Here is a 23234-nt window from a genome sequence, read left to right on the forward strand (position 1 = left end):
AGTAGATACAACAGCCAAGAGGATTTGTGTGTTGAGTGGTATGGACAGTATGTATATGTGTGCACATGTACACACCACAGGTGATTAAATGAATAAGATATCCAGGGAATACTGTGAATATGGATAATGATAACAGCAGCTGTACAAGTCATAAAGTCAAAATATAGGAAAAATATACATTGGCCTTATGAAAGTAATAGTAACTTTTATGAGCTATCATCATTTATTCCAAATTATAATACAATGTCATTTTGCTTATCATGAAATGTGCTACATTATTTTGGCTGGAAGAGTTTATTCTGATTTTCTGATTTTCTGATTTTCAAGAGCAAAACGTGTATCTGTGGGTAGTATCTATATCTTTGGCTTATAGAATATGGCTATAGCCTCCCAAAACTAAAAAATTGGAAGAAACATTGATAAAAGAAAGGGATCCAGGGATGTGATAATGTACTCATAAATTTCCCCTCTTTCTTCTTCTCTTTTGCTCTTTCTCATCATTACGTCCTTTGTCCATACTATCACCTTCTTTGCTCTGGCCTAGTCTTGATAAGAACAATAAATTAACAAATAATGGGGGGCCAGCACCATGGCTCACTTGGTTGATCTTCTGTCTGCGGTACCAGCATCCCATATGGACTACGGTTCTGGTCCTGGTTGCCCCTCTTCCAGGCCAGCTCTCTGCTGTGGCCCGGGAGTGCAGTGGAGGATGGCCCAGGCGCTTGGGCCCCTACACCTGCATGGGAGACCAGGAGGAGGCACCTGGCTCCTGGCTTTGGATCGGCGTAGCTCTGGCTGTAGCGGCCATTTGGGAGGTGAACCAATGGAGGGAAGACCTTTCTCTCTGTCTCTCTCTCTCACTGTGTAACTCTGTCAAAGAAATTAAAAAAAATAATAATAATAATGGTTGCTGTTCAAAACCAAGGTCACTGGATTAGGGAAGATAAGTTCTCTCATCATCCAGACTCCCTGTGGAGACCATCAATTGTTCCTTGTCTCAGTCCAGAGTAGTCATAGGGGGTGGGAACTGCCTCTGTTTAACCTGGAATACACAGAAGATGGGTCCCCGCAGGGCTCAGAAACACCCTGATGATGTTCCCTTTGGGTGACAAGCCAGCTAGGAGGCAGGAGCACAACTCGACACAGCAGCTGCTTTCTGAGCTTTGGTTTATTCTTTCCACTTTTATAGCAGCAGACTTGAAGCTGCACTGTTTGATGGAAGAAGTATATATAAATGCAATTGCTATTAATATAAGCCAGGAGAAATGGAAAACACACCAAGCAAAGAAGTTGGCTGATTTGTTTTCATTTGTGAATTCCATTTCTGCCCACAGCACTGAGTATATGAAGAAGATTTGCAGCAGCCAAAAATAAAAGCCTTGGCATTTTCAAGGATGTTAGAATGCTACATTCTGTTGCATTATTTTCTTTCATTTCATTATGCTTTCCATGACTTGAGGTCTGCTGTGAATATTAAGAAAAATTCTGATGGATGTGAAAAAATGACTTGAGTAAACACTGAACTAAAATTAGCATACTGTTCATATGCAGGAAGGGATAGCATAAAGCTTCATATATTCTTTTTTATACCTTCAGTGAATCTTTTAAACATCTGGGGATTTTTTGTAAAATTTTTAGTAAAAAGATAAATATTCATAAAATTTCTTTTTGTACTCAAAACTTTCCAATGTGTTTCCCATTTTTAAATAGGGTTTTAAAGAGGCCGGCGTTGTGGCACAGAGGGTTAACGCCCTGGCCTGAAGCGCTGGCATCCCATATGGGCGCCGGTTTGAGACCCAGCTGCTGCACTTCCAATCCAGCTCTCTGCCATGGCCTGGGAAAGCAGTAGAAGATGACCCAAGTCCTTGGACCCCTGCGCCCACGTGGGAGACCTGGAAGAAGCTCCTGGCTCCTGGATTCAGACTGGCACAGCTCCAGCTGTTGCAGCCAATTGGGAGTGAACCATCGGATGGAAGATTCTCTCTCTCTCTCTCTCTCTCTCTCTCTCTCTGTGTGTGTGTGTGTGTGTGTAACTCTGACTTGCAAATGAAAAATCTTTTAAAAAATTAAATAAGGTTTTACAAATGGAAGCAAATGAATCAAAACTATTTCAAAGTAACAAAACACAAATTTAATATTGTAAAATATTCTCATTGTAGAAAATTACAAAATAAAGGGAACAGACTTTTAGCTAAGATGCCATGTGCCACATCAGAGGTCCTAGGTTTGATCCCCAGTTGCAGCTCCTGGCTCTAGATTCCTGATAGTGTAGACCATAATTCTCTGATGACTCAAATAATTATTTTCCTGCATGCATGTAGGATACCTAGATTACAATTCCAGCTCTTGCCTTGGCCTCCACCCCAAGCCAGTCTATGCAAGCATTTAGGGAGTGAACAGTGAGAGGAAAATCTCTTTGTCTCTCTCAAAAATAATTTAAGAATTTTTTTTGAAATAAAATGGGATCAGGGATTTGGCATAGCAGTTACAACACCGCATAGGATACTCCCATGCTGTATCACAGGGCCTGGGTTCATCTCTGCTCTCCTTCCAAATTACTCCAGATTCCTGCTAATGCAAAACTTGGGAGGAAATAGGTGATGGCAAGTGGTTGAGCCCCTTCCCCCAGGTGAGAGACCTGGATTGGTTTCCCAGCTCCTGGCTGCATTCTGGCTCTGCCCTGGCTGTCGCGGGCATTTGGAGGTGAACTCTTTCTCTCTGTCTCTCCTCTTTCTGTGTGTGTGTGTGTGTGTGCCTGTTTGCCTTCCACATAAATAAATAAATATCTTTCAAAAGAAAATCATAAAGGATGAATACTAGTGGATATCATTGGTGTTAAATATTTCTTTATAGTTTTTCAAATATAAACACTGTATTTTTTTACCATTTGAAGCACTATGTACTCTTATTTTATCAACATCTTCTTTTGTAATCTATTAGGCACACAAGAAATTGTATGAAATAATTGTGGAGCTAATAAATGGATAAAAAAAAGGGAGACCCTTGTAACCACCACACACTTGAGGCATTGAAGGAATTCCTTGTCCTGGAGGAAACCATAATCAATATTCCTTCATGTTGAGTGTTTCTTACCAACTATCTCTTATAACACTATTGCCCAGTTTGCTTGAACACAGGAAGAAAGGAACATTGACACAAATATTCCATTTTCTCTTTTAATGAATTATTGTTACTTTGCTATTTTAGATATATATATATTTATTTATATTTCGTGTTTTGAACTTGGTTTCTGAGAATCTCATTCAATGACATGGATCTGATCTTGATGTTGCCAACATCACATTTCTAATTCCAAAAGATAAAGGCCAAAAGTTGGTATGAGATGAACTCACTAGGATGATACAAGGCACACAATGAGGCTGGGAGGACATGGTCCTGCCACCATTCTCAGGACAGCACAAGTGCTATCTTCCCATTGACTCAGAACACACCAGCTTTTTCCACAGATATTCTGCTGTTTTAATATTTTGAGCAATATATCTAAAAATGTAAAGTTGCAAAAGAACAACATGAGCAAATATGATTGTCCAGATCCTGGTCTTTCACCCTAATTGCAAATTGCTGTTGAGATAAATAAACAGTCTCTGCTTCCTTTCTCTGTCCCACTTGGAGGAAATCCGGCCTCCTGTTACCTTACCTATTTACCCTGTATCCCCACCATGTTTCTTGCAATGTAACTACACAGAGGTGGTCATTTTCCTTCCCAGCACAAGCAGCATCTGATAACACAGTCTCTTCATTTAGACTTCTTCCAAATTGGGAGGAGAGGCAGAACAAAAAATGTAACAACCTGAAGCTGGCACTGTGGAATAGCAGGTTCAGCCACTGTCTGCAGTACAGGCATCCCTTATGGGTGCCCATTCAAGTCCTACCTGCTCCACTTCTGATTCAGCTCCCTGTTAATGTGCCTGGGAAATCAGTGGAGAACTGCTCAAGTCCTTGGTCCCCTGCATAAAAGTGGGAGACCTGAAAGAAGCTCCTGGCTCCTGGCTTCAGCTCAGCTCCAGCCATTGCAGCCATTTGGGGAGTGAACCAGCAGATGGAAGACCTTTCTCTGCTTCTCTCTCTATCTCTCTCTCTCTCTCTTTCAAATAAATAAAATAAATATTTTAAAATGTTTACTAACAGATAAGTGGTAATTATTATATTACATTAAGCAAGAACTATTAGAGATGTCATGACAACACCAGAGTTTTGGTCTGGCATGCCATTTCCCCTGCCATTGGATAAAACCTCACCAGATATCACTTAGGATTTTCTTCCCATCTTGCATATAAAGTAATTCTGTAGTCATTAGAGTGTGTCACAGAAATGTAATCTGCTCTGCTCAGTTTAAGATAGTCATAGACGCTTTGATACTTATCAAAATGTAGGAAATCCCCTTGGCCACCTAAGGCTTATACTGGCAGAGAGTTTGATATGGGGAAAAGGGATCAAAAGTTTGGCTTCTCCTCTCTGCTTACCCCCTCCTGAATCTCTAACGATATTTTCTATTCAGCTGGTGAGGGGAAGAACAGGCAAAGTTATAGGGTGAAACTTTTTTTTTTTAATCAGAGTTAATGGTCCTAGGATTCACTCTAAACTATAGTGGGCTGTTATGTGTCGAAAAAAATTTCCTTAAAATTGCACAAGTGTTACATGTTAATCAACCTTTTTTTAATTCTTTCTACCATAGGCTCTTCTGTGGACTCTTGGGCCTTTTGTGAGTTCTTCTGATCGTAATCCCCCAACACTGTCTGTACTTCTCTTCCACAGATTACTTTCCCCTGTGAATTCTCAAGCATGGTGTGTTCTTCTGGGATAGGTTGCCTGTCTCCTGCCTGCTGTTAGTAGTGTAGTTAGAGCCACTCCCTCACACTATTCTGTATTTCTCATAGTATTTCTCATAGTGAGTAAGGGTGTTTAATGGTTACAGGACTGATCTTGAATCATCGACGCTGAAGTTTCTTAGAGAGCTTCATGGCTGACACTCATGTTAGCATCTGCTTCTTTTGAAATTTGCTTTAACATACTGTTATATGTTAATTCATTTTTAATAATTCATTTAACAAACATTTATTGAGGACAAAATTTTTGCCAGGCTCTCTATGAGATGATGAAACACAAAATTAATGACAATCCATTCTTTTTCTTGAAAGCACTCACTCTTTGGAGGCTTTGGGTCAGAACATGTGCATAAATAATTAAAGGAAATTTCTGAGTGCTGCAGAGAGAGAACAAAACATGTACTTTAGAAGCACTAAGTAAGAAACAATTCGTTCTCAGAGATTGTTAAGGTATACTCAGTAATGTCACCATAGTTGCATTATTTTCAATTATGTGTCTCTATGAGAAGAAGAAAGGCTTATTACAGATAGAGAAATCTAAGTTAGAGTTGAGCTAAGATGAGCTCATTCCTTTCTGCATATACAGAAGATCATTGTAAGTTTAAATAAATGATGCTGGACACATTTTATTTTTACTGTTCTGCACCTTGTTTTCATTTAATGAGGTATCTTGGAGATCCTTCCACATCAGTGCTTAAAAACCCCCTCATTCTTTTTAACGGCCACAGATTATAGATTTACCACATTTGTTTAGCTTGCCTCCTCTTTGGTTATGTCTTTGCTTACATTCTTTGTTTATATTACAAACAGTGATGAAAACCCCCATGTACAGGTTTTACTTGTAATATATCCTGCATGTAAAAATTTTGGGCCAGTGGCCAGTGTTGTGTTATAGTAGATTGAGCTACTGCTTGTGATGCTGGCATTCCATACTGGAGTCCCAGCTGCTCCACTTTCAATCCCCACTAATGCACCTAGCAAAGCAGCAGAGGACAGCTCAAGTGTTTGGGCCCCGGGCACACACATTGGAGACCAGGATGGAGTTCCTGGCTCCTCACTCAACTTGGATCAGCCGCAGCTGTTATGGACATGGGGGAGTGAACCAACAAACAGAAGATCTCTTTATTTCTCCTTCTTTCTATTGCTCTGCCTTTTAAATAAATACACAAAATAATTTTTTTTAAAAAATGGGGTTCATTTTTGGCTGCATAGATTTTTCAAACAGCTATTTGATTATGGACTACAATCTATAATCTGATTTTCCAGTTAATGACTTTCACTGGATTAAAGTATCAAAATCTCTCCCAGGGCAGGTGTTTAGTTTAATAGTTGAGATGTTCCTGTCATATACTCGAGTGCCTGGGTTTGATACTTGGCTTTAGCTCCTGATTCCAGCTTCCTGCTAGTGCTAACCCTTGGGGTCCACATTAGTAGAGCTTAAGTAATGGGTTCCTGACACCTGTAGGGGAGACCTGAATTGGGTTCCCAGCTCCCATTTTCAGCCTGGCTCAGCCCTGGCTATTGGAGGCATTTGTGAACTAAACCAGCAAATGAGAACTCTTGTCTCCATATGCCTCCCAAATAAATTTTTTAAAACAATGCTGTCTCCCAGATTCTGAAATGTAATAAACATTAACTGAACAACTATAATGGACAAAGATAGTTGCATGCAAAAATTGTGAAAATACAAAGGCTTACAGAAAAAAACAAATCAAGCTATGTCATATATGAGATGTTCATCCTTCAGACTACTCAAATAAAAATAAAGGGGCTGCTACTGTGGCACAGTGGGTTGGAATGCCAGCATCTCATACGTGAGTTCCAGTTCACATCCAGTTGTTCCATTTCTGATCGAATTTCCTACAAATGCACCCAGATAGGCAGTGGACGATGACTCGAGTACGTGGGTCCCTGTCACCCAGGTGGGAGTCCCAGATGGAGTTTCTGACTCCTGACTTCAGTCTTGTCCAGCCATGGGTGTTGTGGACACTGAGGAGAATGAACCAGCAGATTTAAGATATCTCTCTCTCTCTCTCTCTCTCTCTCTCTCTCGTCATTTTACCCTTCTAATAAATAAACCTTCAAAAAATTTAAAAAGATAGGAATGTGAATAACTGTAAGAGAAAACCAAGAAATTGTCACAAAGAGATGAAAATAAAACCTGCTTCATTGTATGTGGTTTCTCCACTAATAAGATATAAATAAAAATAACTCTAGTTTTCTAAAATCAGTTTTGAATATGCCTTTAAAGTATATCATGTCTGCCCAGCCATCCCAAGACCCAAGAATATGCAGACATCACTTTTCATGGATAGAAATACTCCTTGGCTCCTGAGAATTGCATTTTCTGCATGAATTAGCAATCAATTAAACTCATCTTTCCAGGAAAATATTAATGTGCTTTACCATAGTGCTTACTCAATAAATTAACTGATGTTTTAATGAACCCATTGATACACTAATACTGTATTTTCTGTATTTTGCTTTTTAAATAAGATATAAAAATGATCACTACTTTTAAAAGTTGCTCTTTTTAATTCAACTGAAAATGATAAATAATAAATGTTCAATAAATATGGAATGAGTAAGTAAATGGATAACTGAATTTGAGGTTTTTTAACATTTTAATAAACATATGAAATGTCACTCTTAATTTCATTATCTTTTTTTTTTTTTTTTTTGACAGGCAGAGTGGACAGTGAGAGAGAGAGAGACAGAGAGAAAGGTCTTCCTTTTGCCATTGGTTCACCTTCCAATGGCTGCCGCGGCCAGCGCGCTGCAGCCGGCGCACTGCGCTGATCCGATGGCAGGAGCCAGGTACTTATCCTGGTCTCCCACGGGGTGCAGGGCCCAAGTACTTGGGCCATCCTCCACTGCACTCCCTAGCCACAGCAGAGAGCTGGCCTGGAAGAGGGACAACCGGGACAGAATCCGGCACCCCAACCCGGACTAGAACCCGGTGTGCCGGCACCGCAAGACGGAGGGTTAGCCTAGTGAGCCATGGTGCCGGCCAATTTCATTATCTTAACTATCTCTTGGCTCCTGGCACCACGGCTCACTAGGCTAATTCCTCCACCTGCAGCGCCAGTACACTGGGTTCTAGTCTTGGCCAGGACGCCAGATTCTGTCCCAGTTGCTCCTCTTCCAGTCCAGCTCTCTGTTGTGGCCCGGGAAGGCAGTGGAGGATGGCCCAAGTGCTTGGGTCCTGCACCCACATGGGAGACCAGGAGAAGCACCTGGCTCCTGGCTTCGGATCAGCGTGGTGCGCCGGCCTCAGCGCACCAGCAGTGGCGGACATTGGAGGGTGAACAAAAGGCAAAAGGAAGACCTTTCTCTCTGTTTCTCTCTCACTATCCACTCTGCCTGTCAAAAAAAAATATATATATATCTCTTGGCTCACTTGACAGTAATTTTTGTCAATAACTTTGTTGATTATTCCAATATCTGCAGCCTAATCTCTGATAAGGTTGTTGGTCAAGGTTCCCAACTATAATAAAAATTTAGTGTGCGGGCCAGTGCTGTGGCTCACTAGGCTAATCCTCCACCTTGGGGCGCAGCACACAGGGTTCTAGTCCCGGTCAGGGCGCCAGATTCTGTCCTGGTTGCCCCTCTTCCAGGCCAGCTCTCTGCTGTGGCCAGGGAGTGCAGTGGAGGATGGCCCAAGTACTTGGGCCCTGCACCCCATGGGAGACCAGGATAAGTACCTGGCTCCTGCCATCGGATCAGCGCAGTGCGCCGGCCGCAGTGCGCTGGCCGCGGTGGCCATTGGAGGGTGAACCAATGGCAAAAGGAAGACCTTTCTCTCTGTCTCTCTCTCTCACTGTCCACTCTGCCTGTCAAAAAAAAAAAAAATTTAGTGTGCAACCTCTAGCAATATTTGCATTGCCACCTTCACTGACTACACTAGGAGTGAAGCATGTGTTTTTCAGAATGCTATGCCTCTAATCTTTCATATTTGAAACAAACTTGCCACAGTCTATCTGCACAGCCTTTGACTAGAGCTGTCACATGTCTTACTCATCTGAAAAAAAAAAAAGTCAGTTCTTCAATGAAATTCCAATCCAGTGGATATCCTTTTAAACTAAGTTTTTAAAGGCAGGATGTGGTATAACAAAGAATCTCCTTGGTAGAATTCTGCTTAGAAGTCAGCTTCCCAAGGAGAAGGCACACATTAGCCCACAGGAGATATGCTCTGTGCTGACACTGATCATACCGCATTGCAATTGCCTGTGCTGCTTTGCTTCCCATATTGGATTATAAAATCCCTATTAGAAGAGACTCTGACACAAGCTCTGACACATAATGATCACCAAATACAGGATTTTTAAATGACTGGTTCTGTCAATGATTTGTCTTCACATTTCTAAATGCCACCATTTGTCAGCTTCTACATATATCCCTTACTAAGGTTTTGTTAGCAATGTTTAAAAACTGACAAGAGTACTTTTGAAAAGTGAACACATTTGTCAGGTCAGAGATCCAGAAAAATAGTCACTAAATATATGAATTAAATATTAGCTGATAACTTAGCTAATTTTCCCCGTAGATTACTGACTAGTTCAAACCCAAATATTTTGAGAAAATCCAGGTTAGTGCCAAATATCAATATTAAAAATATTGTGTACGGTTTCACTTTGTAGCTCTCATCAGATTAAACATGTCAGAAAATCAAATGGCATAAGAGAAAATACATGTTTGTAGGTGTAACCATCATGAGGATTTATCGGCTTAGAATGCATACAAGTAGATCACCTAATATATCAGTTTTTCCTAGAACACAGTAGTGTTTCAATCTACAGAGGCAGTTTTTCCTTTCAGTTCAAGAAGTCCTCCCTAATCTTGTCCAGCTGTTGAATTCTCAGCATCAAGGGCCCTACTTATCCTTCCACTGGAACATCCTTGCCTCTTCCTGGACTCTATGAAGTTCTATTTAATTGCTTTAATCTGCACATTTTTTCTACTACTTGTGTTTTAATAACCTTAAATATTTTATTATGACAATAAACTTTCAGCCACACTTATTCTGTTATTGCTTCTGTAATAGTGATTCTGTGTTTTCAATTTGTTTCCTGTTCTGTGCAATCTTTTCACTTTTCATCCTCAATGTCTTTTTTTTTTAATTTTTTTTGACAGGCAGAGTGGACAGTGAGAGAGAGAGACAGAGAGAAAGGTCTTCCTTTTGCGTTGGTTCACCCCACAATGTATGTTCTGATCTTGGTTAAATTTCTACTTTTCAAACATTTTTCAATGATGATGTGCTTTCATACAGTGCTTCTTCTTTCCCTGAGCTGTTAATTTCTACACCCTTTCAAAGTCTATATTTTGCTAGTAAACTTCATCTTCCCCTCACATTTTCGCTAATCTATCTTTATTACCATTCATGTATGCGAACACCAGTAAACTTCATCTTCCCCTCACATTTTCTCTAATCTATCTTTATTACCATTCACGTATGCGAACCCCAGACTGACGTCATTTGTATGTTGCTCACACAAAGGGGCTGATTGAACAACTGAACCAAGGTCTGATGTTTAATCTGCTAGAGGCTTACATCATTCTGCTTGGCTCCTTGGCCATAGTGTATTTTCATGATCCTGTTGACCATGGCCTCAGGCTTTATTGCTTAAGCCAAGAGAGTGTTTTCAGCTGGGTCTGTGAAGGTCGTTGTTAAAAACTGAGCTCTCCTCTGTGGGGATTCTGTTAAATAGCGTCCCAGCTCTCTCCAGCTAATCTTGAGTTTATTTTAATCCAGTTCAGGATAATTTTATAGTCAAATAATTCACTAACTTCTCCCATTTAGTGTGATGTGAAGATCAGTCTGGATTTTTTCCCAATCCCATTTCACAATTCCTTTCTCACCAGCCACTGCTGTTCTCCGGAAGAAGACAGTTTTACAGTTTTGTTTAGGTTTGAGTTCTTTGTTGTTGGCCCCTTTGGTGAAGACACAGTCTTATGCGGGAACTTTACTAGTTGCCCCCAGATTTTCTCCTTCCCCATTCAGAAGATCTAGCTTAAAATCCTCTTCTGCCCATTGTTCCCCCTGATTGCAGCTGATTCTTGTGTTAATAGGTATTTATTCGGGAGTGATACTTTTGTCGTTTTCTTTCTCTCCCTCCCCCGCATTGAGGCCTCTCAATGGTAAAATATTATTTTTCAGGAGGGCAGGAAATAGATGTTTCATTTCAAGAGCTTTTCCAAATCTCCCATGGCTGCCTCCATCCCCTGTGTGTCTCTGCTGCCTTTTCTTGATGGTGAATTAGATTTTTCAGGCTTGTGCTTATCCATAGCCCTCTCCCCACTCCCATCTCCACCCTGACCTGCACTGCCAGTGCTTTTCATTGTTCTTTGACAGGTCATAAGCCTCTGTCTTTGCATTGTTTAATTCATACTGGCATTTTTGTACCATATTCCATTTTTTCCTGATTTTTATTTTATTATGGCATATTTAATGGCTTGACTTTACTATCTTTAAGAAGCCATTCATTCTGATCTTAACAGGCCATAGATGATGACACCTAGATCCTTGAAGACATAACTGGGTCAAAAACAGTCAAGATGTTTTTAGAAAAGATTTACATACATCTTAAATGGTTAGAGAAAGAATTTACAATTATAAGTTTTCTAAAGTAAGTGCTCTGAGAAAAAGGAAGTTAGAGCCTAGATTCACAAATAAGCCTATCTAAGGTTGAGTCAAGCTGGGGGAAATGTTAAGGCTGAATACGTTATGTTTGGCAGTAACTATAATTGTATATGTAATGAAGTTCTCCAATTCGCTATCCTATTCTACTTAGTTACTTTATGTGATTTGATTAGACATAGCAGAATGATCTTCAATGCCATGAAAAATAATACCATTACAGAAAAATTATTTCAGTTTTCAATATAATTATGAGTTGTAGATAGTACCACAAGGATGAAAAGGTAAGTACAGTTTTTCCGAAACAAAAAATCTGAAGTGCGAGAGTTTAATCTGAAACTCAATTTGCTGTTTTAGACCATTATTTTCAATATAGCCAAATGTTCCCATTCTTACTTAAGATCTACCCATTTAGACTCTAGCTATTCAAAAACTATACAAGCACTGACAAACTATTCTCAGTAATGAGGTATTTTTGTTCTATAGCAAAGAATTTACAAGATTTTTCAAGTTGTCATTCTTAAATGTGATTATCTTTTATTGCCCAATAAATTAGACACATTTTGAACTGTGCTGTCATCTTGTATTTTTAATCTCAAATATATGAGGCTTCACATACATCTCAATTATTGATACTAATAAACCAGAGCAAATGCAATACTCAAAATACACTGAATTATCTTTAAAATGCTTGAATTTATGGTTAGCTGACATTTCAAGAGTTTATTTTTATTACATTGCCTCAAAAAAGCTATCAAGTTTCTGGCTCTTTCAATTTGTATTTAATTTGTATCCCCACTACAATCCTTTATACTTTTAAAATTAATCTTTCTTTTCTTAAACCTTCCTTGGAGTTCATATTCTGACATGCATATACACAAAAACCTATTTGAAAGGCAGAGTGACACAAAGAGAGAAAAACAGAGATTACAACCCCTGGGCCCTGGTGTACTCTTCAAATGCCCACAGCAGCTGGGGCTGGGCCAGGCCCCAGCTAGGAATTTACAGTTTCATCCAGATCTCCCATATTGTTGGCAGTGACCCAAATACTTGAGCCATCATTACTTGTTGCCTCCTAAGATACACATTAGCAAGAAGCTGGATCAGAAGTGGGGTGGATACTGGAATCCAAGTACTCCAATATGGGATGTGGACATCCCGAATGGCAACTTAACCACTGAGCTTAACACACATTCCCTATATTTTTAACTCTAAAACACATTCCCTCCATTCAATTTTACATCTATTATCTCTTTCTATGTACCAATCAATGTATTAGTTACTGAAGCTTCGTTCCATCTCAGGAATTCATGATTTTTTTTTTTATTTGACAGGTAGAGTTATAGATGGAGAGATAGGTCTTCCTTCCGTTGGTTCATCCCCCAAATGGCCGCCATGGCTGGTGCTGTGCCTATCCGAAGCCAGGAGCCAGATGTTTCTACCTGGTCTCCCACATGGGTGCAGGGGCCCAAGCACTTGGACCATCCTCCACTGCCTTCCCTGGCCACAGCAGAGAGCTGGACTGGAAGAGAAGCAACCGGACTAGAACCCAGCACCCATATGGGATGCCGGCACTGCAGGAGGAGAATTAACCAAGTGAGCCATGGCACCGGCCCAGGGATTCATGATTTAATAGGAGTGAAATGAAGAATAGGAGTGCGAGGAATAAGGATTAACCATTAAAAACAAACAAGCCTTCAAATGCTATCAATAATCTTTAAAACAAGATTTTACATGGATAATTTATATTCAGATATCAGTCATGAATCCCTTTCCTTTGGGCTGGAATACCATTACCTACTGCCTTGGTAAATCCCATTCACTCTTTAAACTACAATTCCGGTGTCATCTCCAGGCAATCTTCCATGATTTCCATGCCCCCTTCTCTCAGGTAGGACAGCTCATGGAAGTCTTGCCATCTATAACACTGAATTATATTCCTTTCTTCTCTTGTCTCTATCTCAAACTGAAAAAAGAGTTCTTTGATGACTGTAGCAGATTTTATCTCTATTTTCCACTCACCTGACCTGTGGCCATGCAGTAAATATAAGTTTAAGGAATACATGAATACATTTTACTAGATATACCAATAATAATAATAAAATGAAATAGCATTCATTGGCAGTTTTTCTATGCCACGCTGTCAAGCATTTTTAAATGTGTTATTTATTTAATCTATTAATTATTCCCAATTTACAGATGAGAAAAGCAGAAACAGTAAAAAGAAGAAACTTACCTAAAAAATAAACAATTGCAAGATGTCTTCAAAAAGTTCATGGAAATGCTTATTGTGGAAAAACTATGTATGGATTTCAAAAATGTTGTGCATCAAAATAAATTTTTCATTTAATTCCATTTTCCATAAACTTTTTATGTCCTCCTGTATTAAGTAATAAATGTAGCATTTAAAAATGAGGGATCTATTGAAAGTTGCTCTCTTAACTATGTTATGAATGAAGAATATAGTTTTCAAACTGTTATCACATATTCAGAATGAGGTTATCCTCATGAAGCAGATGAAACAAATTTATGCCAATCTAGGGATTTATAAAAGCTTCCTATTTGGGAATAAATATGTCAAAAGCTTCAATTGACTCACAGGAAGTCAATAAATGCAGAACATCTCACTGGAACTAATTAAAGTACAGTGTGGCCAAAGGCAGAAATAGACTTCTCAGGAAAACTTCTGATCCAGGAATTAAATATTCTCAAGGTACCCATCCAGGTTCACAATGTGTATAATGTGAGTGATACACAGGTATATTGTTATATATAAATTGCAAAGGATTTGCCATACAATTAGTAGAGTCATTCACATTCTCATGAGAGAAATATCAAGACAGTTTTATTTGGTATTAACAAGTCAATATTAAATACCCATTATTATTTCTTTTGGAAACACCAGTTTAATTGTTCATATGCATAAGAAGTTAGGGAATCAAGATGTTGTTAATTTCATTGAACATTTACCCATTATGATGCTTTCATCATAAGTGTTAAATCATTCATCAAAATGTCAAAGAAGCAGGCTTAGATCACAGTATTAATAAATCAATATTATATAATTTTAATAGGTTTTTATATCTAATCTTGTATTAGCTCTTCATAACTATAAGGAATAAATGAGGCAGCCTAACTTCATAAGTGAAAAAAGTTGATTTGGGCTCATGGATCTGCTTCAAAGTCTAAACAGCATGATAAAGGCTTTGGCAAGGGTATGTTCTGGCTACATATCATCATGGCAGGAATGCAATATCTGTGTATATCTCTCTGTCTCTATCCATGTAAAGCCACCAGGATTCAATCACAGGGGCCCCACCCTGATGACATAATACAATCTAATCACTTCCCAAAGGCCTCACCTCCAAACACCATAACTGAATTAAGTTTCTATGGTCCCAATCAAATTAACATGTCTGTGGGTTTAAATTCTCAAATTCATGGACATAAATGTTTAAACCATAGAAAACCATAAATTGAATTGGCATATATTTATCTTTTGTTTTTCTAACTTTGAGTTTTTGGCATCTAAGTTATATTAACCTCATAAAAGAACTAAGCAGCTTTTTACTTGTTACTCTCCCCTTAAGCAACTTAATACAAGGGAATATTGGTTTTGTGTTACTTGAAAGTGTGGTAGAATTAGCCTGAAAAATCATCTAGTCCAACACTTTTGTATAGGGGATTATTTTAAGTACCATTTAAGTACTATTTCAATTTATATCATAGGTCACTCTCCTTCCACATTTTCTGCTTCTTTTCTATTTCTGTCTCATTAGGACCCAGTTTCAGCACTTTGTATTTTCCCCAGAAATGTAACCATGTCGTTTTGGTTTTGGTTTGTTTTACTTTAAATTACGGTAATGTGTATGAGAGACAGGGAAAGAGACGGGGGGTGGGGGGGAGAAAGAGAAAAAAGAGAGAGAGAGAGCACTTCCATCTGTGGGTTCATTGCCCAAATGCCCCCAACAACCAGGGTTGAGCCAGCCAGAGTCAAGAGCTGGGAACTCAATCCAGGTCTCCTACAATTGTTGCAGGAACTCAAGTCTTGAATCATCACCTTCAGCCTCCCAAGGTCTATAATATCAGGAAGCTGGAGTCAGTAGCCATTAGTATATGATTATTTACAACATTTACTTATTTTATATATCTATATATTATTTTCTATATCTATATACTTACATCTGATTTCTTTTCTTTTTTTTTTTTTTTTTTTTTTTTTTGACAGGCAGAGTGGATAGTGAGAGAGAGACAGAGAGAAAGGTCTTCCTTTGCCATTGGGTCACCCTCCAATGGCCGCTGCGGCTGGTGCTCTGCAGCCGGTGCACCGCGCTGATCCGATAGCAGGAGCCACGTGCTTCTCCTGGTCTCCCATGGGGTGCAGGGCCCAAGCACTTGGGTCATCCTCCACTGCCTTCCCGGGCCACAGCAAAGAGCTTGCCTGGAAGAGGAGCAACTGGGACAGAATCCAGCGCCCCGACCGGGACTAGAACCCGGTGTGCCGGCGCCGGTGCCTATTGAGCAGCGGCGCCGGCCCATTTAATTTCCATAGTTTGTTTTTATTTCATTTTTCTTAATACACTTCTCTATATGTTTATCTAATCAACTCAAAGAAACAAGATTTGTTGTCACAGCACACATAGTCTATCCATTAATAAAATTAAAAAGAAATAATATTGACATATTTCCATTTTAAAGAGCTATTAGGCACTTGAGTTGATACTATGGGAGACTCAAAGGGCTGTTACAAACAGTCCTCCAGACCTTGGAAACACACCAAGTAAAATTGCCTCAGAAAATTAACCTAAACAAATAACATTCAATCCATCTGAGTAAAGACTCCTGAGTAAGAAACAAGAATATTTTTAACTTGTGGCAATTGAGCTTTATATTTTTGGCTGTTGCCCTTGCCCTTGCCCTTCAGATTTCATGAGAGTAAGGTCAAGTAAGCCAGGTGGATACTACATCGTGGGCTAGTGTCACAGCTGAGGAAACCTTAGTTTTGATAACCCAAATATTTTATTTTTTTTATTTGACAGGTAGCGTTACAGACAGTGAGAGGAAGAGACAGAGAGAAAGGTCTTCCTTCCATTGGTTCACCCTCCAAATGGCCGCTACAGTCGGCGCTACACCGATCCAAAGCCAGGAGTCAGGTGTTTCTTCCTGGTCTTCCATGCAGGTGCAGGGGCCCAAGCACCCTGGCCATCCTCCACTGCCTTCCCATGCCACAGCAGAGAGCTGGACTGGAAGAGGAACAACCGGGACTAGAACCTGGCGCCCATATGGGATGTCGACACCACAGGTGGAGGATTAACCAAGTGAGCCACAGCGCCAGCCCCCCAAATATTTCATACCAGGGAGTAAGAAACCAAATGTGAACTTTTTTCTGAAAATAGACATTATTTTTATTTTTCTGAAAGCACCTAAAAATCTTGTCTGTTACAGAAGGAGCCATAATCTTTGTCTTTCCAATAGTATTCTTTATACAAACATCTTTGAAAACATTCATACAGTGTGTAACAAAAGAGTAGTTAACACCCTTTTTCACAAAATATATAGATACAGGAGACATAAGGGATTATCTCCTAGCTGCCACAACAGTAAGTAATTGTTTCAATAAATCTACCATACCTACTTTGGGTAGCTTAAAAAAAATCTACTCAGTCTATCCCTAAGTAACTTAGAAGGAAAATTTAAGTATTTTACCCTCCATAAAGAAACACCGTGGAATCTGGTTACCTACCTTTCAATCAATTTCTGTAATAATGGAAAAATGAGACAGAGAAAAAATTCTATTGAAATTCATGCTTTATCATTAGCCAAATACCATTTGGATAGTTTTAACCCTCATCTCTAAACATTCTTATATTTTACAGATATAAATCAGATTTGGCAAAATCCTATGTCCAGTATTTTTCTATTTCCCTAGAGTGGTTTCCCTTCATTTGATTTAAACTGGGAGAAGAGGGCTTTTTCCCTACTCATAAATTTGCAAGAAGTGAGAATACATGCAAATTCAAGCCAATGCCAAAGTGAGTTACTGAGTCCATTGCAAAATCATTAAATGAGAACAACAGCTGTCAGAGCAGGCTCAGCAAACACCTAAGATCCAGCGAGAACTTGGAAACCCATTTAAAGCAATGCCCATGGGTAGAACCAGAAGCTCATTAGAGCCACAAGTACAATGGAATAAATGAAGTAATGACCTATAGAGAAAGTCCAATACATATGTCATCTATGATAATGGAAACTCTGAAGAGCAGAGAGCTACATGATACAGTGGTTCATTTGTCAGAATTTCAATGCATTAAAAGTTTTAAGACTGTCTAGAGAATAGTTTCAGCCACTAGGTAGTCGTGAGTACTACACAGTTCAAAACATTATAATTTAGGCATATGACTTCTTACAGAGATGTATTTTTACATTTCTAAAAGGTTCATTTTTAAATTTCATTTTAAAGGTACTCTGACAGGTTAAACTTCCATTTGCTTTAGCCTTGTAGATTGGAAAGTTATAGGTATATGGACAGCAAACAATAACATGAAATTTATAAATATGAATGAAACTTTGAAAATATCAGTATGATGTTTTCTCAGTACTTTTCAAAATCCCAACACCAACTCAAAATGTGCAGGGGATCCCTTGAGTAATAGGAGTAGCCTAAATGCCTGTACTATGTGTCTAAATTTACAATTTCTGTAATGTAATTGAAACAGTATGGCTTGTTCTAGAAGTCATTCATTAGTTCATTTTAAACAAATATGTGTTAACAAATGGACACTAAGATTTCTAGCCAGGGGCCAGCATTGTGGCATTGTGGTGTAGCCAGTAAAGCTGCCACCTGCAACTATTGTTATCCCATATGGGCAACAATTCATTTCCCAGCTGTTCCACTTCTGATAACAGTTCCCTGTTAATGGCCTGGGAAAAGTAGTGGAATATGGCACAAGTTTTGGGTCCCTGCCACTCATGTGGGCAATCTAGATAAAATTCCTGACCCCTGGCTTCACCCTGACCGAGCCCTGGACACTGGGCCCATCTAGGAAGTGAACCAACAGATAGAAGATTTCTCTGTCTCTATGTCTCTCCCTCTCTGCCTTTAACTCCAAATTTCAAATAAATAAATCTTTTAAAAAAAGCATTCTAGCATAATTACTCTCTTCTATCTCTTCAATAGAAAATTTAAAATAAAAATGCCTTTAAAATGTTTCAAGACTGTTATTTTGAAGAATAATGGAAAACAAGAGTTTTAAACATCACTAGCAAAACCTGGAAAAGGAGAGGAACTGCTTCTTCTCAAACAATAGGAGAGAATAAATGAAAAGAATGTAAGCTAGCACCATGGCTCTTTCTGTGCATGGGGGAGGCTTGTGGAACTAGGAGTGGATCACCTGCTTCCTGTGGCAGTGGGAATTCTGTGACTGTGTGATAGGGCATGTAATAGGGTATGGCTGGATCTTTGGACAATCACTGTGTCTGGCCTCAGAAGCTCACAGTTTTGGGCTCACACTGAGGAGCATGCAAATCCTTTGTGTAGTTCATGCATCTCCATGAATTAGGTGCCCAGGCACTGTGGATTCACCCAGGCACTGTGGACTCACTCACTGTGGTTGGTTCAGCTTGGCAGAGAGGCACTTAAGCTGTGACTTTGTCAGCCTACTTAATCAAACTCTCTCCCCTGTTGAAAATAGAGGAGATCTACCATGCCCAACTTGGGCATCATCCTGGACTCTTGCCCATCCACAAGCAGCAATCAGAGCTCACTAAACCCACCCAGCATGTACCTCTGGATATCCATTGAAGGAGCATATACTCCACCAAGCCACAGAGGTATATTTCAAAGATAAAAAGCCATAAGACAAGAAACCAATAAGTGTTTCCACAAATGCCTAAAAATAAATGTAGAAGTACAAAAAACATAAGCAAGGAAGATAGTATGATTCCCCAAAATGAACACAACAATACTTCAATATTAGAATGTGAAGACGAGCAGATTGACAAAATGCCTGAAATGCAATCCAAAAGAATGATCATGTGATTACTCAAAAACACAGAGAAGTAAATACATGAGTTAAAAAAAATTCATACATGACACGGATGAAAAATTCTGCTGGGAGATAGAAATATTAAAGATAAATCAAACTGAAATATTAAAAATGAATTCAATATGTCAAATGAAAAATACAATGGAAAGCCTTAACAATATACTTGTTGAGGCAGAGACAGACTGTTTGAGCTAGATGAGAAATCTTTGGAAATATCTCAGACAAAAGAAGAAGAACAAAAAGAAGAAAAAAGAAAAAGGGAGGAGGAAGAGGAATAGGAGGAGAGGAGAGGAGGAAGAAGAAGAAGAGGAGGTAGACGAAGATGAAGATGAAGACGAAGAAGAAGAAGATGAAAAAGAAGGAAGAAGAAATAATTAGAAAAACCAAAAATAATGTTCAAAAGTCATGGAATACTATCAAATTACCAAATATATGTGTCTTTGAGTTCCTGATGGTGTGGAGAGAATGGATTAGAAGGTTTATTCAGTGAAATATTAACAGAAAACTTCCCTAATTCAGAGAGAATAGGGACATGCTAGAACAGGAAATATAAAACTCCTAACAGACATGATCAGTAAAGATCCTCATCATGACACATTATACTCTGACTTTCAAAAGCAAAACAAAAAATTCTAAAGTTTTAATGCAGAAGAGATTAACTTCAGAAGATCTTCAATTAGACTGGCAGCTGATTTCTCATCAGAAACCCTACAGGCTAGGTGAGAATGGAGAGACATAGTTCAACTACCAAAGGAAAAATTGTCAACCCAGATTATGTTACCCAGCAAAACTTTCATTTATAAATTAAGGTGAAATAAAGACTTTCTAAAATAAACAGAAATTGAAAGCCTTACATATGATATTTAAGGATGTACTTTACACAGAATCAAAGAAAGATAGCCATCATCATGGAATAATGTGAAAACAGAAAATCTCCTTGGAAAAGTACAAAGTAAACCCAAAAACAAACAATATAAATATTTATGGGAAAATGGAAGGACCAATTCATTACTTATCAATAATAACCTTGAATGTAAATGCTACATGTTCCAATTAAAAGACACAAACTGGCTGAATCAATTAAAAAACAAAACCCATCTATCTGCTGCCTAGAAGAAACTCACCACACCAACAAAGATACACACAGACTAAAGTGAAAGGATGGAAACAAAATATTCCATGCTAATAACAAAAATGAGCAGGAGTTGCCATCCTAATATAAAAAAAAGACATTAACACAAAGACTGTTAAAAACATAAAAAAGGGCATTTTGTATTGATTAAGGGATCAATTCAAAAAGATATGCATATAGTAAATGTATACACACCCAATGCCAGGGTGCCTGGCTATGTAAAACAAATGTTAATGGATAGGAAGGAAGACATATGCTCTAATACAATAATGGGGACTTCAACACTCCATTGTCATCAATGAGAAGAACAACTAGACAAGAAATAAACAAAGAAAGAAAAGAGTTAATCTATACTATAGCCTAAATGAACCTGATGAATATCTACAGAACCCACAGCTTCAGAATACACATTCTTCTCATCAGGGTATGGAGCTTTGTCTAAGATAGACCATATGCCAGGCCTCAAAGCAAATCTCAGCAAATTCAAAATAATTTAATTCATACCATATATCTTTTCTGACCACAGTGGAATGAAACTAGAAATTAACAACTTAAGACACTCAAGAAAATATGTAAACATATGTAGACTGAATAATATGCTCCTGAATGAAAAATGGGTCATGGAAAAAATCAAAAAATTCCTGGAAACTAATGAAGATAACTCTAGGACATATCAAGCTTATGGGATACAATAAAAGCATTATTAGAAAGGAAGTTTATAGCAATTAGTGCCTACACTAAGAAATGAGAAATACATCAAATAAATGATCTCTAACAATGCATCTCACGGACCTAGATAAACAAGAAAAAATCAAACCCCAAATTTATAGGAAGAAAAAAATAATCAAATTTAGAGAACTCCCACTTTGACTATGACCTTGTCTAAATAAGATCGAAGTCCGTGAACTCATAAGGCTTCCATAGCCTTAGCAACTCATGACTAAAGCCTAGGGAGATTACTGATGCCATAAACAAGAGTGTCAATTTGTTAAGTCAACAACAGGAGTCACTGTGTACTTACTCCTCATGTGGGATCTCTGTCCTTAATGTGTTGTTCAATGTGAATTAATGCTATAACTAGTACTCAAACAGTATTTTACACTTTATGTTCTGTGTGGGTGCAAACTGTTGAAATCTTTACTTAATATATACTACATTGATCTTCTGTATATAAAGATAATTGAAAATGAATCTTGATGTGAATGGAATGGGAGAGGGAGCGGGAGATGGGAGGGTTGCGGGTGGGAGGGAAGTTATTGGGGGGGGAGCCATTGTAATCCATAAGTTGTACTTTGGAAATTTATATATTAAATAAAAGTTAAAAAAAAAGAAAATTGAAACAAAAAAATACAAAAGATGAATGACATGAATAGCTGTTTTTTTTTAAATTGATGCACTATTGGACAAACTAACCAAAACAATGTTGGGAGAGAATATCCAAATTAATAAAATCAGATCAAAAAAAGATGTTATGATACCACAGAAATAGAAAGAATAACCAGCAATTACTACAAATAGTTATATGCCAACAAAATTGGGAAATATCCAAAAAACTGGAAAATCTAAAAGAAATGGATAAGAATTATGGACACATACAATCTATCAAAATTGAGTCATGAAGATATAGAAAACCTAAATAGAAAAATAATCAAAATGCAGACTGAATCAGTAATTACAACTTCCCAACAAAGAAAAGGTCAAGACCAGACAGCTTCAGGCTGAATTCTACCAAACTTTTAAAGCACTAGTATGAATTCTCAAACTATTTAAAAACAATTGAAAGGGAGCTAATCTTCACAAACTGTTTCTATGAGGCCATCAGCTCCTAAATTCCAAAACCAGAAAAAGATACAACAAAGAAAGAGAATCATAGATCAATATCCCTGATGAACATAGATGCAGAAATCCTCAACAAAATACTAGCTAATAGAATCCAACAATACATCACAAAGATCACTCATTCACCCAAGGTTGGATTTATCTCTGGTAAGCAGGGATGGTTCAAAATGCACAAATCAATAATTTGATGCATCAGATTAACAAATTGAAAAAAAAATATGAGTTTCTCAATAGATGCATAGAAAGCATTTGATAAAATATTTTAAAAAATCCTTTCATGATAAGAACCATAAGCCAATTGGGTAAAGAAGGATAAGACTTCAATACAATCAAGGCAATATATGACAAACACATAGCAAGTATCACATTGAATAGGGAAAATCTGGAAGCATTTCCATTAAGATCCAGAACAGGACAAGATGCCAAATTTCTCCATTGCTATTCAATATAATTCTGGAAGTTTTAGCAAGAGCCAGTAGACAAGAAAAATAATTCAAAGTTCACAAATTTGAAAGGAGTCAAGGCCGGCACTGCAGCTCACTAAGCTAATCCTCCACCTTGCGGCACCAGCACACCGGGTTCTAGTCCTGGTCGGGGCGCCGGATTTGGTCCCGGTTGCCCCTCTTCCAGGCCAGCTCTCTGCTGTGGCCAGGGAGTACAGTAGAGGATGGCCCAAGTGCTTGGGCCCTACACCCCATGGGAGACCAGGAAAAGCACCTGGCTCCTGCCTTCGG

Source organism: Oryctolagus cuniculus, chromosome 9 (genome assembly GCF_964237555.1).
Source record: "Oryctolagus cuniculus chromosome 9, mOryCun1.1, whole genome shotgun sequence".
Lineage (NCBI taxonomy): Eukaryota > Metazoa > Chordata > Mammalia > Lagomorpha > Leporidae > Oryctolagus > Oryctolagus cuniculus.